The following is a 15,553-nucleotide window of genomic DNA, read 5'->3' on the forward strand; positions in this document are numbered from 1 at the left end:
AGTAGTTGGATCATTGCAGCTGGTAATGAAATCATAAGATACCAGATCATCAAATTCATACCTAGGCGATGGTCTGATAATGCGTTTGGATCTATGTATAGGAACATTGTAAATTTGTTGGTTTCCTGAGCTATAACTCCCTGCAACCGTGGGGTCAAGATCATTGCCCTAAGTTGCTAGCTCCACCTGCACAACATGCTCATCTTTGCTCCAGTTTTCTGGATTCTTTGTCTCTTCATCATCTTCTTCAGTACACTTCACCATAGCTTTTTGATGAGTCCCTAAAATACATGATTTTAGACCCTCATTTACCTTTATTTATCCTCATTTTATTATGTATTTACCCAGAGTTATCATTGTTCAGAGCTATGTAAGGTTTTTTTGTCTTTTCAAGAAAAATAGGTTAAAACCATGGAGTTAGGCATTACAAGAAGCCAATGAGGATTTGGAGGATTCAAAGCTCGAATTCAGACGTTCAACCAAGCTCTAGAAGCTTTAGATCATAAATAGATGTTGACTTTTTGAGTCTGATCCCTGTTTTGATAATGACAAACCACAGTATCCCACTTTTGTAACTGAGTGTGAACAAGTTTATGTTTCTGTAAGCACAAGTGATGAATACAAAATGGAAGCCGTAAAGAGCATTGAGAAGAACACCAATTGGCATATTCCATGGAGCATTGAGGAGTAGAAGACACGAAGACTTTATTTATTTTCTGGGTTGTAGTAGTAATTAGGGTTGAATGTGCATGCATCTTGTATGATTTAAATTGAAGCTCTACCTGACCTTAGATTGACCATAGAACCTCCAAGTAACATGAAAAACCCTTTTCATAAAATGTCTAACTTATACAAAGGTTTTTAAATGGTTTTAAAGTTAAAAGAAAGCAAAAACTAAATTTTTCAAAGGGGTCGGTCAATTGGCCAGTCGACCGAACGTTAGAAATGAGAAATTTTATCACTCCATTAGATCTCATCTCAAACTGTGTTCAACATGAAAATTGTGGAACTTTCCCTTAGCTTTCGTTTGATAGCAAAAAATTCCAAATTGGAGTTACACAGAAAACGTTATGGCTAAAACACTGAAAGGCGTCCGTAATAGAAAAACCTCCTTCATGTTTCTTCCATCTCATTGATGGGCATTTTTCTCACTCCAAAACTTCTTATCCTAAAATGTGTTTAACATGACAGTTGTGGGATTGTCCCTTAGCTTTCTATTGATGTCAAGAACATCCAAATTGGAGTTGTATAGAAAACGTTATAGCCGAAAAACTGAACAGTGTCTGCGCAAAAAAGTCGAGGTCGGTCGACCAAACCTTCATTACGGTCGACCGATGCTCGTGGATTTCAAACCTCGGTCAACCGAACCTTGAGCTTGGTCGACCGACCTTCTCAGGAAAGCGTCCTAACTGCCAAAAATGGCTAGTTTTCAAAATAAAAATATATTTTAAGGTCCCAAAGACTATATCATGGTCAGAAAGGGTTTTTGCCTATAAATACAACCCCAAAACACTTGAAAAATGTTGGAGAATCCCTTTGTTAATTTAGTTTATCATTCTTTGATTCTCCCACACTTCTATACCCCATTTGTTCCTTAAATTCTCATTTTTCTTCTACTCTTCTTTTATTTGAAAATCATTTTAGGAGAAAATATTCTTGGGGGTTTTATGTGAAGAGGCTTGAGCATATAACATATACATATTGCTTGATGGCCTTCTTCTTTCATTTGTGATATATTTTCCAAGATTTAAAATTTCTCCTATTCTCTTCTTTTGCAAACTATTTTTTGGGAAAATATTTTTGGGGTTATATTTGAAGAGGCTTGAGCGTCTAACATTCTCTATATGTATATTGCTTGAAGGCCTCTCTATTTTTGATGTTTTCAAAGATTAAATTTCTCCCATATTCTTTTATTTGGAAAAATATTTTTTTGAAGAAATTCCTTGTGAATAATGTCTTGAAGGCTTGGGCTAATATTCTTGCTCAAATATTTTGGTTGAATGCCTTTTTGGGATTAATTTTACTAAGGTCAATCATTTTGAAGAAAACCCTAAGATTCTCCTACTCTTATCTTGAAATATATTTGTTGGAGAATTTCTTTGGGTTATACAAGAGGGAGCCTTGAGCATATATCAATTTAATATATACTTGCTTGAGAGGCTTCTCCTTTTATTTTATAAAGGTCAATCATTTTGATAGCAAAATCCTAGTTTCTCCTACTTATCTTGAAGTATATTTTTGGAGAAACTCTTTGGGTTATTTAAGAGCTTTGAACATATATTCATTAATATATATTGGCTTGAAAAGCTTCTTGAAAAAAAAAGACTAAAGCATATATTCATTTTTTCTTGGTAGCCTTTTTGATTTGAATTTGAAAAGGTTAATCATTTTATAAAAGAAAATCATTTTCCAAACTCTCAAGTTTTACTTGAAAAATATTTTGAGAGAAAACCCATACTCTACATGAGCTTCATTTCAAAAACATATGAGAGTGCATATTAGATTCTAATGTTGTACATCCCTGCTTAGTTTAGAAACATTTGTTTGTATGCAAATTCTATTAAATATATTTGTATTCTAGGCGTGGCCTGAGGAGGGAGACTCGCCTTGTGAAGAATCCCGAATAGACTTAGACCTGGTCAAGAAATTCCCGGACTGGCTTAGACCCGGTTAGAAAAGTTAGGTGCGCCATCATGGTAAGGCGTGATGGTGGGGTTCAGCTCAGAATTGAATTGGGGAGTCTCAGCTCCGTAAGTGAGACTGGTTCGGTTCAGCCCAGAAATTGAACTGGGGTTTTCCTCCCCCCGTAAGGAGAGGATGTAAAAGGCTTCTGCTTCACCCAGTTAAGTAAGCAGGTATAGTGGAATCCTTGGGGGGTATGCCCAACGCGGGGACGTAGGCTACTTTGGCCGAACCTCGATAAAAAATCTGGTGTCGCTCTCTTTATCTTATTTAAATTCCTGTACTTTAATTTCAACATGTGTATGAATATTTATTTAATGTCAAAATTATTTGTCATTTTATTTAAATAAGATACTGCACACGTGTATGTTTGCTTTCATTGTTAAAATTATTTTACATACATGCATATACATTGAATGGGATATAATGTGGTGAATCGGCGTAATTGTTTAAATTAGCGAAAAAATGTTTTAAAACCCAATTCACCCCCCCCCTTTGGGATCACACCAATTCCAACAATAGACAAAAAATGGCACTCGACCATGTGGCGCGACGAGCAAACCAGAGGGGCGACTTAGTCTTCCACTACAAACTCCAAGGTTTAGACTGAGATTAGAAGGCTGCAAGGTTCGACCAAGTGCACGACCAAGTAACGCCCTGTTGCGACCACATCGAGATACTGAGATAGAACTAAAATTCAGAAATACCGAGAGTCTCGATGAAGTGTTCGACCAAGAGACCTTCCGAGGTGACTCTGTCGAGATACTGAGATTTCTTGAGGATCGAGATACTGCAAGTCTCGACCATCAACTCGAACATCAAGACCCTAAGGCGTGATGAAGTTGAAAAAATTGAAGATTCAAATCCCCAACTTCCCGTGAGATCTGACTAGGGCGCACACAAGAATGCCAGAGGAGCGACTTGGTCAACAGCGATGATCTGCTACGCGATATTTGCTGCAAACTTTCCTAACTTGTAAAACAACCCTTGTAAACCGTAAAGCCTATAAGTATTTGCTACGAACACAAGATTTGGGTTCCTCTTTGGCCTTTCTTAGGTTAGTAACAGATCTAGGAAGTCATTGTAAGCCAAGTTAGAATTGGAGTAGAGTAGTTTCGGTTTGTGTATGGAGTGTTCGACAACTTGTGACAACCGACGACTTTCATACAACAGCCGTGTATATTAGGATCTTCTTTTGCAATTCCTATCGTTAGTGACAAAAGTGATGAATGCAAAGGGATGATTTTTTTACATGCTTTCATTTATAGCTTTCCTTTACTACCTTCATTTATGGTTTAGATTGTGATGATTTTTAGTGACAAGGTTAGCACCTTTATTGCTTCAGTCAGGTACACGTACTAGGCTACAGTCTCCATAGAGGTTCTCGTGATCGTTGTGCTAGAGTATAATCCTATTCTTGACCATGCTCTAGACGACTGGTGCACCCTTGCTACTCTATACCCTCGAATGACTCCTTGGATTGTTTAGATGGGTTTCAGTTAGTCTAGTATGGTAAACTCACTGAACTTGGAGTAAGCATAACAACATCCTAAATTATACTCATGTATAAACACTACTTTGTAGGAGTAGAGTTAATATAGATTTACTTGCTTTCATTTAATTGCTTTCTAGTAGTTGGTTAGATTTCATCCTTTGAAAAATACCACTTTTTACTTCTTTTTCATAACAAGGCTATAATAAACTAATATGGAAGTGGTTTGATAATTGTGCTTTAAGTTTCCATGGATCGATACCCCACTTACCCACTTTCTAGCGAACTTGGGATAGTTAGGTTTTATAAATATTATTTTTGGTAGTTAAGGACCCAAGCCTTGGCAAGCCTACCAAATTTTGGCACTGTTGCTGGGGACTTGGCCATAGTTATAAGCCAACTTCCGCTTTAGAGTATTATTGCCTTATTGTTTTGATTTGCTCTCCTTTTGTTTTCACTTTCTTTGTTAATTTCTATTTTCTTTATCTTGTTTCTTGTTTTTGAAGTTTGAATCTGTGTGCTTACACGTATGTATGTTTGGTATGCATTCTTTGGAACTCGAGATAATTCCCATAAATCTTGAAATTGAAAAATCCCATAGTTTCCTTAGGAAACCTATCTCTAATTTGGAGAAAGTTGAGTTGTATGAACTGAAAGCAATGGCCGAAGATAACCCCTTGGTTCCCGTTGAACAAATCCCAGAACCCCATGCTCCCCACCTACCTATTGTGGGAGAGCAACACCTTCAGCCTTTTAAGGACTACTTCATACCTAATGCATACACATCGCCATCTTGCATTCTGTTCCCGAATGTTCAGGCGACACAATTTGAGATAAAGACTTCAATCATTGTGATGCTACCCAACTTTCATGGGAACTCGATGGAAAATCCTTATCAGCGTTTAGATTAGTTCTTGGAAATTTGTTCTACCATCCGCATCCCTAATTTCGGTGATGATGCTCTCCATCTTAGGCTCTTCCCGTTCTCTATAAAGGATAAAGCCAAATATTGGTTGACGTCCTTAAAACCAAACTCGGTGACCAACTGGGCCACCATGCAACATGAATTTCTTAAAAAGTACTTTCCAATTGGAAAGACTAACTAGCTTCAGAGAGCCATCACAAGTTTCTCAAAGATGGAAGGGAAACTCTTTTTCAAGACTTCGGAGCGCTTTAGGGGTTTGCTCCGTAAATGCCCACATCACTAGGTCCCCAAGTGGCAATTAGTCCAAACTTTCTATGAAGGGTTGGCTGAGAGAGATAGGTCTATGGCTGATGCGTCATGCGGAGGTACTTTCCTCACTAAGCACGAGAACGAGGCCTAGAGTCTCTTTGAAAATCTGGCTAAAAACTCTCAGCAGCACATGGCTACCACCTGTAGACTACCTAATCCATCAACTTCTAAACCTAAGGGAGTTTACAAGTTAACCACGAGCTAGGACTTAGCTCTTATTCTGCATGCCATATCCAAAAATTTGGATCAATGCTTGTCCCTAGGACCACAAACAACGGTGTGTGCAAAGATATATGCAATCTGTTCCGACCCTTCCCAAACATGGTACATTCCCCACCTGAGCTTGTGCATGAGGAAGTAAAGGACAGCCATAGGAAGTATGATAAGACCTCTAGTGAACCGTATTCAAACACATTCAATCCTGGGTGGAAACAACATCCTAACTTCTCGTGAAGGCCGCAAGCTCCGAGTTTTCAATCCCAAAGACCTCCAAAAGCCCTTAGTACCTAGCCTCCATACGCATACCAAAACTTCCCAAGTCATCCTAATTTAGCTCCCAACTCTCCAATCGTGTAGCAACCAACCTTGCCTCCGCCTGGATATAACCAAACTTTTCAAGAAACGGTACTAAGAGAACTCAAGGGCATTGAAATTGAAAGTCAGGAGGACAAACAATTACTCGATTCTCACTCCAAATCTATTGCCAAGCTAAAAGCCTCTTTAGGCCAACTATTGACTTTGTGAGTTCGATCTCTATTTTGATGCTGACGAAACATAGTGAACTTATGTGTGTATTTAGCATTTGCACAGGTCTACAATTGAGATCACACATAAGGGACAGGGAACATAGAGGCCAAGATGGATAATAAACATACACCTAGTGTACACCATTGAGTGAAAAGCATGAAGATTTAAGACACTTTTGTTTTTATTGTAATTGCATTTAGTTTTCGGGTTTGTAATATGGACTGTAATGTTTGCATGCCATGCATGATAGGGTATAGGCTCAAGAGGCCTTAGAATGACCATAGGAATCATCACCTATATAGCCTAAAATGCCTTATGTATAAGTACTCTGGGTTGATGAATCATTGAGACCAAAACATGGCTTAAATTCACATCTTAAGTGGGGTCAGTCGAGCGAACCTAAAGCTACATAGAAGCTTCGGTCGACCGAATTGAAGTCAACATTTTGACTTTGGTTAGTCGAACATTTTCAAATGAACTAGGCACATACGGTCGACCGAATTGACACGTGGGGAATTCCCAACCGCCTTGTTGATCGAAATCTTAGTTCAAATTTGACCTGGTCGACCGAACCTTTGAATTTGGTCAACCGAACATACTCTAGTCGACCGAATGTATCACCTTAATCTGGTCGACCAAAACCTTAGTTCAAAAATGCCACGGTCAACTGAACTTAAGTGATATGGTTGATCAAACCTCGAATATGGTCGACCAAACCTCTCGGGTTGGTAAATTTTTACCACAGTAAATCATCGTTAATTTCCATTGAACTCAATTAAAATTTCAAAAATACCCAGCGTGTCCCCAATGATTATATTTTTCCCCAACTCTATATATACCTCCTTATTTGTCATAATTGAAAAAGGATTAGGGTTTTAGATTAGCCAAATTTCTCAAAAAATTTTATTGGGCAAAATCATTCATACTCCCATATATTTTCAAATATATTGCCAAAATCTTCCTCACATACTCATCTAGCCATTTATTTTGAGTGAGATTAGTTTTACATTTTCATATTACAAGCTTAAACTCTCCTTCACTTGTATTTGATTGTGTATTGATTTTTTGGAGAGTAGCTTAAAGTTTTTCCCATAATATTTCACTTATAAATATTTGGTTGGGAAAAACTCTTACTTGGCTTAAGATCTTGTATCCTTATTGGAAGGTTCATAAGCTTGCTTTGTGCTTTGACAAAAATAACTTTAGCAAGCTTAAACCCTAATATCTATTGTGTTTTACATTTGAGAAATATTATCATGATATTTGTTTAGGGTTGTAGAGACTATTTGACCATTCACATTACATGCATATTAGTTTGATATCAAAAGTCTCACTCTCTCATACGCATATTGACACACATATTGTTGAGAGTTAACACATTGGTTGACGAAATCTCACTTGAACATTAATTCCTTATCATCTATGAGTGCATTAGTTGTATTGTGCATAGTGGTACATATCTGCTTGTGTAGAAGCATTTGAATTGTACGCAAAAATTATTATCATTTGTTGTATTCCAGGCGTGGCTTGAGGGGGTGTTGATCTAGCCCGTAAAGATCAGTAGGGCCTTCTCTGCCCCGTAAGGAGAGTTTGTAAAGGTTGAGGTTAGCTCTAGGAATTTGACTTGGTTGTAACCAGTGTCGCTCCACCCGTAAAGTGAGCAATAGTGGTAATCCTCGGGCTTTCGAGCTGAGGCGGGGACGTAGGCAAGTTTGGTCGAACCCTGAAAATATTTCTAGTGTGGATTTTAATTTTTGCACTTAAATTTATGAACTTGAATGTTTTTATTTTAATTAGAATGAATGTTTCAAAAATACTGAGATTGCTTCAATTGCTTTACATTTTTGCTTAGTTTGATTTCAGCTGAATTGGTTTATGCTTAGAAAGACCCTAAGTTGGGAAATACTGATTGTGATTTGTAATTGACCTAGGAAAGTTTTAAATATTCAATTCACCCCCTCTTGGGAATACACCAATTCCAACAATTGGTATTAGAGTTTCGTGGCATTGACTTGAACATTTTTGCTAAAGATTAGGACGGCTCACGTTAGTGTATCCCTATTTGGTGTGGGAAGATCCATTTTTGATCCTCCACGGTTTTATGGTGTATATTTTATGGTTTGGAAATTTAGACTAAGCATTTTTATAAAATCTAGGAATTGGAGGGCCTAGCAGGTGATTGATAAGGGAGCTTGAATGCAAACGAATGAAAATGACACTATTTTAGTGCATGCAAATTCACATGCCATGGACTTACTATATTGCATTTTCAATTCTAACATTTTTCTTGAGATTATGGCATGTACAAATGCAAGGGAAATCTAGATTGAGCTGGAAAGAAGATATGAAGAGTCCTAGGAGAGGGAGATTGCCACTCGAGAAGCACCAAGTTTAAATGATCAGGTAGTGGTGAATCATGAGCTAGTAATCAACGAGGAGGTATATGATTCACATCATGTTTCAATTTGTTATGCAGTTGATGATTCTTATGTTGATTGTTGAAAAATATCATGTGGTGAATCATCTGTCGAACTTTGTGAAAATACTGTTGTTGTTGCATGCAATGATTCATGTGAAAATTATTGTTTTAGTTCTTTTAATGAATCATGTGCTGAATTGAATAATGAAAGCATGCTGTGGTATAAAAAACTAGAAAAGACTTTGTTGAAAATGAATAAATTTCTAGTTAAGTTATCTAAGCAGAAATCATTTTTGAAAAGTGAAACTAAAAGGATGGAAAAGAAATTAGACAAATTGAAAGAGTATCATACCATACCTAAAAAGAAAAAGATTGAAAAGATATTGAGAAATTTCTGCTTAGAGGAAGATAGATGATTATTCTAGAGTTGTAATCAAAGCTAAAAATGAAAAGAATAATCATAATAAACCTTTAGGAATCAAAAAGAAAAATCTCTTCAAAATGGGTTTAGGCTTGATTCATAAAGACCATAGTCATTCAACTGCCTCATCAAATGAAAATAGGAGATATAAGCTAAATTCTTCAATTACATTTGATACTTGCTTATATTACAAAAAGAAAGAGCACATAAAATCTTCTTGTAAATTTCGAGGTGCTAGAGAATTAGATAGGGAAATGAAAAGGATAATTAGCAAAGCAAACTTTGTAGGATCTAAGAAAGATTGGATTCCAATAGAAATTATATAAATATTTTAATCTTGTAGAGACCCGAACCCATAAACAAGGAAATTAAATTACAGCAGGGTTCATCGACGAAGGCAGTATGTCTGTTGACGAAGTCCTTTCAATTCTTTGTCGTCGAAATTCAGAGCGTCGTCGACGAGAAATACCGAGCGAACCAAGAAAAATATCCAAATGGGGTTCGTCGACAATGGTAGAGCTTCGTCCACGAACTGAGTGGTTAGTTCGTCGACGAAGGCGCCGCTTCATTGAAGAATTTGACTTGGTCAAAGGCTCTATAAGTATCATCTTTGGTTGCTTAAGGGGTAAGAAAACCCAAAAGCTCTCTATGTCTCTCTAGAACTAGCGATTTCTCCCTTTCTCTCTATGATCCTTCGCCGTTCGTCATCTATTTCTACGATCAAAAGTTTCTGCATGGATCAGGGGAGGAAACTCTATAGTTATAGCAGATCAGATCATCGTTTTGAAGATTTTCAGGATTTTCCCTAAAATTGAGGTAAGGATTTGAATTCGTTTTCGTTTCGGTAGATCTATAGTAGATTAAATAATATAGAAGTATTATTCTTCAGTTTTTAGGTTTTGAGGATATTGTGTCGTAGTTTTGGATCAATAAGCTCGTGTTTCAGTTCTTAGGAAAAAGGTAAGGGGATTTGTTTACATCAGTATTTTTAGAAAAAGAAACGACAAGATATGTAGCTTATATTTATATGTACTTATTGAATGCTTATTTGCAAAGTTTTACCGGGTATAGATGCCAATTCTTACGGTTTCACGATTTTACGATTTTGGAAAAAATGGGTTTTTATTTGCACTAAAACTAAAGTAAGAGATGCTTGAAACTTTTAATAGCAGCAGAAATGTTATTTTGTGAACTAGTTTATATGAAATGCATATATATGATCAAGTAAGTGTGATGAATTATATGAATTGATTCTATACTGATATGAGATGCATGTATATGAACTATGGGGACTAAGGTTACAAGTGGTTATTAGAAATTGCAGAAAATGGGTGTCGATTAGATACCGTACCAAGTATGAGAAAAAGGTAAAATCGAGAGGTTACGAGCCGATTTTTTAGCACAGTATGAATGAAAGTATGCATGAATGAGATTGTGAAAATACTGGAATTGCACAGGTTATTATATTTGAATGTAAATTATATATATGATATTGGGACCACAATTTGTCTCAATAGTATATGAAGCCTTAAAAAGCTTATATTATGTCGGTCAGTACCGTTGCCAAAATAGAGGTAAAGTGCAACCACACGTAGTTTTTATTCAGTGTGGGTACCTAGTATTAAGCTTGGTAAGAAGGGCCACTGGTCAAAAGGGATCAGGGTGGTAATGGCCAAGTTGGACTACAGTATGTTATGATGTCTGACGATGCCTGTATGTACAAGGCTCGATCAGTGTTTTCTTATCGCACAACCCTTGCCATGGGGAGTTACTGGCATAGTTATGATAGTTTCGAGTTGGATGGTGTTCTAAATATGCATATACATGATTTAAAAGCTTTATTGAGCAGAGGCACAGGTATGAGTACTAGGCGGAGGGATTGTACAGTGTATGGGTCTGTACCCTACCCTAACCTCGGGAACTCTCACTTGTAATGATGCTGAGTTATCTATTATCGAATATATATATATATATATATATATATATATATATATTACAGTATTGAGAATGTGCAATCTACGTAACTATTTTCAAACAAGGATATAACTGTATAGTCACACACTGATGTAATATCTTCCTTCTTACTGAAAAGTGTCTCATCCCAATTTTACAACCTTATTTTCAGGAGCTACAGGAAATCGGTCCTAGTCGCCTAGAGAGGCTGTGGAGCGTAGGGTCTTGTTAGTTAGCGTATGTTTTTGTATAAGTTCTAGGTTGTTTAGCCAGGATGGGTTTTCTTTTTTTGGGAATGTAATACAATTTATGGTTTACATACGAATGAATGTAGATAAGGAACAGTTAGATACTCTGGTATGTCTATTAGAATCCATATGAATAATTTATGTTTTCCGCAAGATATGTGAGTACATATCATTATTGAGTACCCGTATGTCCCTGTTTAGGGCAGGGGGTTATGAACATTATCAAGATTTATAAAGTACATGTATGAATAGTAGCACTCTAGGGCCGTATGAAGGGTCGGGGCGTTACAGTTTGGTATTAGAGCCTATAGCCATGCGGAAGTGTGATGTGAATTGCACTACCTAGTTATAAATATGCTCAGAGCTTAGGTTACTAGGTTCTGTAGATTAGACTATACCAGACTTTAGAATGTGAGTATGATTTTCGAGTTTAGCTTAGTATACCTGGGGATAGAATTCCATTGGCAGACTTCTGTGTTTTTTTGGATCATTTGAAGGGTTTATAAAATCACGACAATCTATTGGCAATTTTGTTTCTAAGTGGAAGGGCGGAACTCGAGTTAGAATGAGAATGTGAGTCATTCGAGTACGTCGGTACTAGGAATGTTATTATGGGAAGTGTTTTTATAGTATTGCGGTATTAGTTGGTTAAGCTTCTAATTGATTTCCTCAATTTCTTTTCAGGATGGAGTCTAGGGATATTACTACAACCGTTAGAGGCAGTAGTAGTGAGGGTGCTGGCCATGAGGCTGGCAGTGACTCTACTAGTGTGCTACGATACTTTGCTCCGCAGCTTATGGCTGAGGTTGTCCTGACGAATGAGGGTTAGGATCCTCCCATTGCTGAGTTGGGATGCTCCATTGACCAGTTCACACGATTGAAACCTCTTGTCTTCATGGGGAGTGTGGATTCGATCTAGGCTGAGAATTGGACCGGAGAGATTGAGGAGATTCTAGACGTCCTAAGCTGCTCTGAGAAGTAGAAGGTAGCCTTTGCAACGTTCAAGTTGACGGGAGAAGCAGAGAGGTGGTGGAAGTCAGTTAAGATGCTTGAAGAGCATCAACCTACTCCTATGGTTTTGACGTGGGTTCGGTTCAAAGATTTATTCTTTGAATGGTATTTTACAGTCACGGTTAGAAATGCCAAGATGGAGGAATTCATGAGTCTAGAATAGGGGCAACTGTCAGTTCAACAATATGCTGGAAGATTCCAGGAGCATTCCCATTTTGCTCCATTCATGATTCCAGACGACGCAAAGAAGGCTTGGAAGTTTTAGAGGAGCCTAAAGAAGGAGATTAGGAAGCAAACTACGATCTGGAAGATGCAGGAATTTGCTACTTTGGTAGATAAAGCTACCGTAGCAGAGGAGAGCCTGTAGGAGGACCTTGAGGTTTAGGTTCCGAAGAAGAGGCTAGCGCCTAGCAATTCATCTTCTGGTTCAAGGCCCCTGGAAGAAGACCAATAGTGGTGTTTCTTAGGGTACCGCAACTACTCTAGCTTGTTCCAAGTGTGGGAGACCTCACTCAAGGAAGTTTTTGTTGGGTTCTAGAGCTTATTTTCGTTGTGGTAGGATGGGACATCAAAAGAAAGATTGTCGCATGCCGATGAACAACGGAGCTCCACAATAGTCATATGGAGGAGGTGTTCAGGCACAGCGGGGTGGTTAGCAAGGGGCAATCCGGGCTAGGGTGTACTCCCTAACTCCTAGTGATGCAAAGAATGCAGGAGATGTTGTCACAGGTACCATTTACATGCTTTCCAATAAAGCTGTTATACTATTTGACTCTAGGGAAACGCATTCCTTTATCTCTAGAGGATTTGTTAAACTGTGTGGGATTGAGACTCAATAGTGAGATTATGAACTGGTAGTGGCTACGCCTTCAGGGTCGGTAGTCCTATGTAGTAGGGTAATCCGTGACTTTCCAATAGAAATTTAGGAGACAGTACTACTAGTTAGTCTCATTGTGTTTGATATGCATGACTTTGATATTATTCTGGGTATGGACTGGTTGTCTACCAGTTATGCCAATATCGATTGCCATTGGAGATAAGTGGTGTTTAGACCTCCAGGGAAGTAGGAATTCAAATTCTTTAGGTCGTGTGTGCGCTTCGCGCCACAGATCCTCTCAGCTTTTCAGGTTAGGAGATTACTTTTGGAGAAATACTAAGGGTATTTGGCATTTGTGAAAGAAACGCTTTCAAGGGAACGTGAACTGGAGGAGATTCCTGTTGTGTGCGAGTTCCCAGATGTGTTCCCAGAGGACTTGTTGGGATTACCTCCAGATCGTGAGGTGGAATTTAGTATAGAGTTAGCTCCAAGTACGGTGACGATATCAAAAGCTTTGTACCGTATGGCTCCATCTAAACTGAGAGAGTTGCAAGAACAGCTTCAGGAGTTGCTAGATAAAGGGTACATTCGACCGAGTGTTTCTCCTTGGGGAGCACCTGTGCTATTTGTAAAGAAGAAGGATGGGTCGATGAGGATGTGCATCGACTACAGAGAATATAATAAGGTGATGATAAAGAAAAAATACCCGTTACCTAGGATTGATGATCTGTTTGACCAGCTTCAGAGCACGTAGATCTTTTCTAAGATCGATTTACAGTTTAGGTATCACCAGCTGAAGGTGAAAACAGAGGATGTTCTAAAAATAGCTTTCTGAACTCTGTACGACCATTACAAATTTATGGTTATGCCATTCGGTCTGACGAATGCGCCTGCGGCATTTATGGATTTTATGAAGTTGGTTTTTTGACTCACTCGAAAAATGAGCAGCTCGAAAGCTATCCCAAGTATAGGAGTTCTATCGTGTAATATTAAGCCCAAGGGCTAGATCGTCTCCTCAGGGAATGCGTTTTAATCTCAGATTTTACTTTCTTCCAATCGAAATTAAAAAGGTACTGAACTCAGTTCAGATTCGGGTTTTCAAGATTGTGGAGTCTTAAATGAAAACACAAATTAAAGTCCTAAAACTATCACGCACGGAATTAAATAACAATAATGAAAACCCTAGTCTACTTAAGGAAACACTAGATCATACTAACTAAAAATGGAAACTTTAAACATGGAATTAAAATAACAATAATGAAAACCCTAGTCTACTTAAAGAAACACTGGGACACGCATTAATTAAAAATGGGAACCTAGAACATGGAATTAAAAACACACAATGGAAACTAAACTAGACACATACTAAAAAAAAAAACCAAACCTACTAAAAATCGAACCTTTAGCACAATTAAGAGATCAAATCAAGACTCACAATTTAAATGCAAACATGAATTCAACGGAAATTTAAAAAACGTAAACAATAACGGAACACAATAAAAATACAACCTTTACTAATCATAGACCCTAACTAAATCGAATTTCGACAAAAAAAAAAATCTGAATTTAATTAAGAATGCTAAATTAAAATAACTATCAATTAGATAAACAAAGAGATTAATTTAACAATAATGAAATACCCAACATTACTCAACTTAAAAAAAAGAAAGAAAACTCCAATAACATTAAAAAAAAAAAAAAAACTAAACTTTCTTCAATATTCCAAGATTCAAAGAAAAGTAAATAAAAGAAAGAAAGAAAGGAAAAGAGAGAGAGAGAAACAAATCCACGGAGCCGTGGCAGCAGCTGGGGCTGTGTGTGGGTTGGTTCGCGGCTGTGGCATGGAGCAAGGAATAGCGGGAGAGTGGCTCACGGATCTGCTGGTGCTGTTGGCGGCCGCCGGAGAGAGCAACAAAGTGCAACACGAGTTTTTTGTGCTGCAGCAACAATGGGCAAAAGAGGTTTGAGTGAGAGAGAGAGGGATAAAGGGAAGGAGAATAGAGAATAGAGAAAAGAGAAAGAGAGTAAAGCAGAATTTAAAAGAACAAAAAAAAAAAAAAAAAAAAACTAACTAAAGAAGAAGAAGAAAAAGAAGAAGAAGAAGAAGGAGAAGAGGAGAATGGGGAAGAGGAGAATGGGGAGCCCTGGGGGCTGCCTACAGAGGAAGAGGAAGAGAAGAGTTAAATAGGATAGGGGGGAAAGCCCTAGACCCGGATACGAGACCTAACCCGGCAACTTGACCCAATTGGAGTTGACCCGAATTGCTATATTTTTTCACTTTTTTCATTCTATGTTCATCACAAATCTAACTCTTATGGAGCCCGTATCTCACAAAACTCAAAACACAAAAGTTTTATATAATCCTTTCCTCTTTCTATGGAAATTTGAATCGTCTCAATCGGAGCTTGGACGGAAAAGTTATGTATGAAATACAAACAGGTGTTTTTTTTTGGTTCCCGGGAATTTTCCTGCGACAAAAAATTACCAAAACTTCATAAATAGTGCAATAAAGTTCAAGAATGATAATTT

The 15,553-nt window shown here is 37.7% G+C and overlaps 1 non-coding gene across 1 annotated transcript; it reads right to left on the reverse strand.

Annotated features, from left to right (window-relative positions):
• Window positions 1-5,278: 5,278 nt before the first annotated feature.
• LOC131165148 (small nucleolar RNA R71) lies at window positions 5,279-5,384 on the reverse strand. Its single transcript, XR_009139469.1, has one exon. It is a non-coding gene; the product is annotated as a small nucleolar RNA R71 (small nucleolar RNA).
• Between the last annotated feature and the right edge of the window lie 10,169 nt (window positions 5,385-15,553).

This window comes from Malania oleifera, chromosome 9 (genome assembly GCF_029873635.1).
Source record: "Malania oleifera isolate guangnan ecotype guangnan chromosome 9, ASM2987363v1, whole genome shotgun sequence".
Lineage (NCBI taxonomy): Eukaryota > Viridiplantae > Streptophyta > Magnoliopsida > Santalales > Ximeniaceae > Malania > Malania oleifera.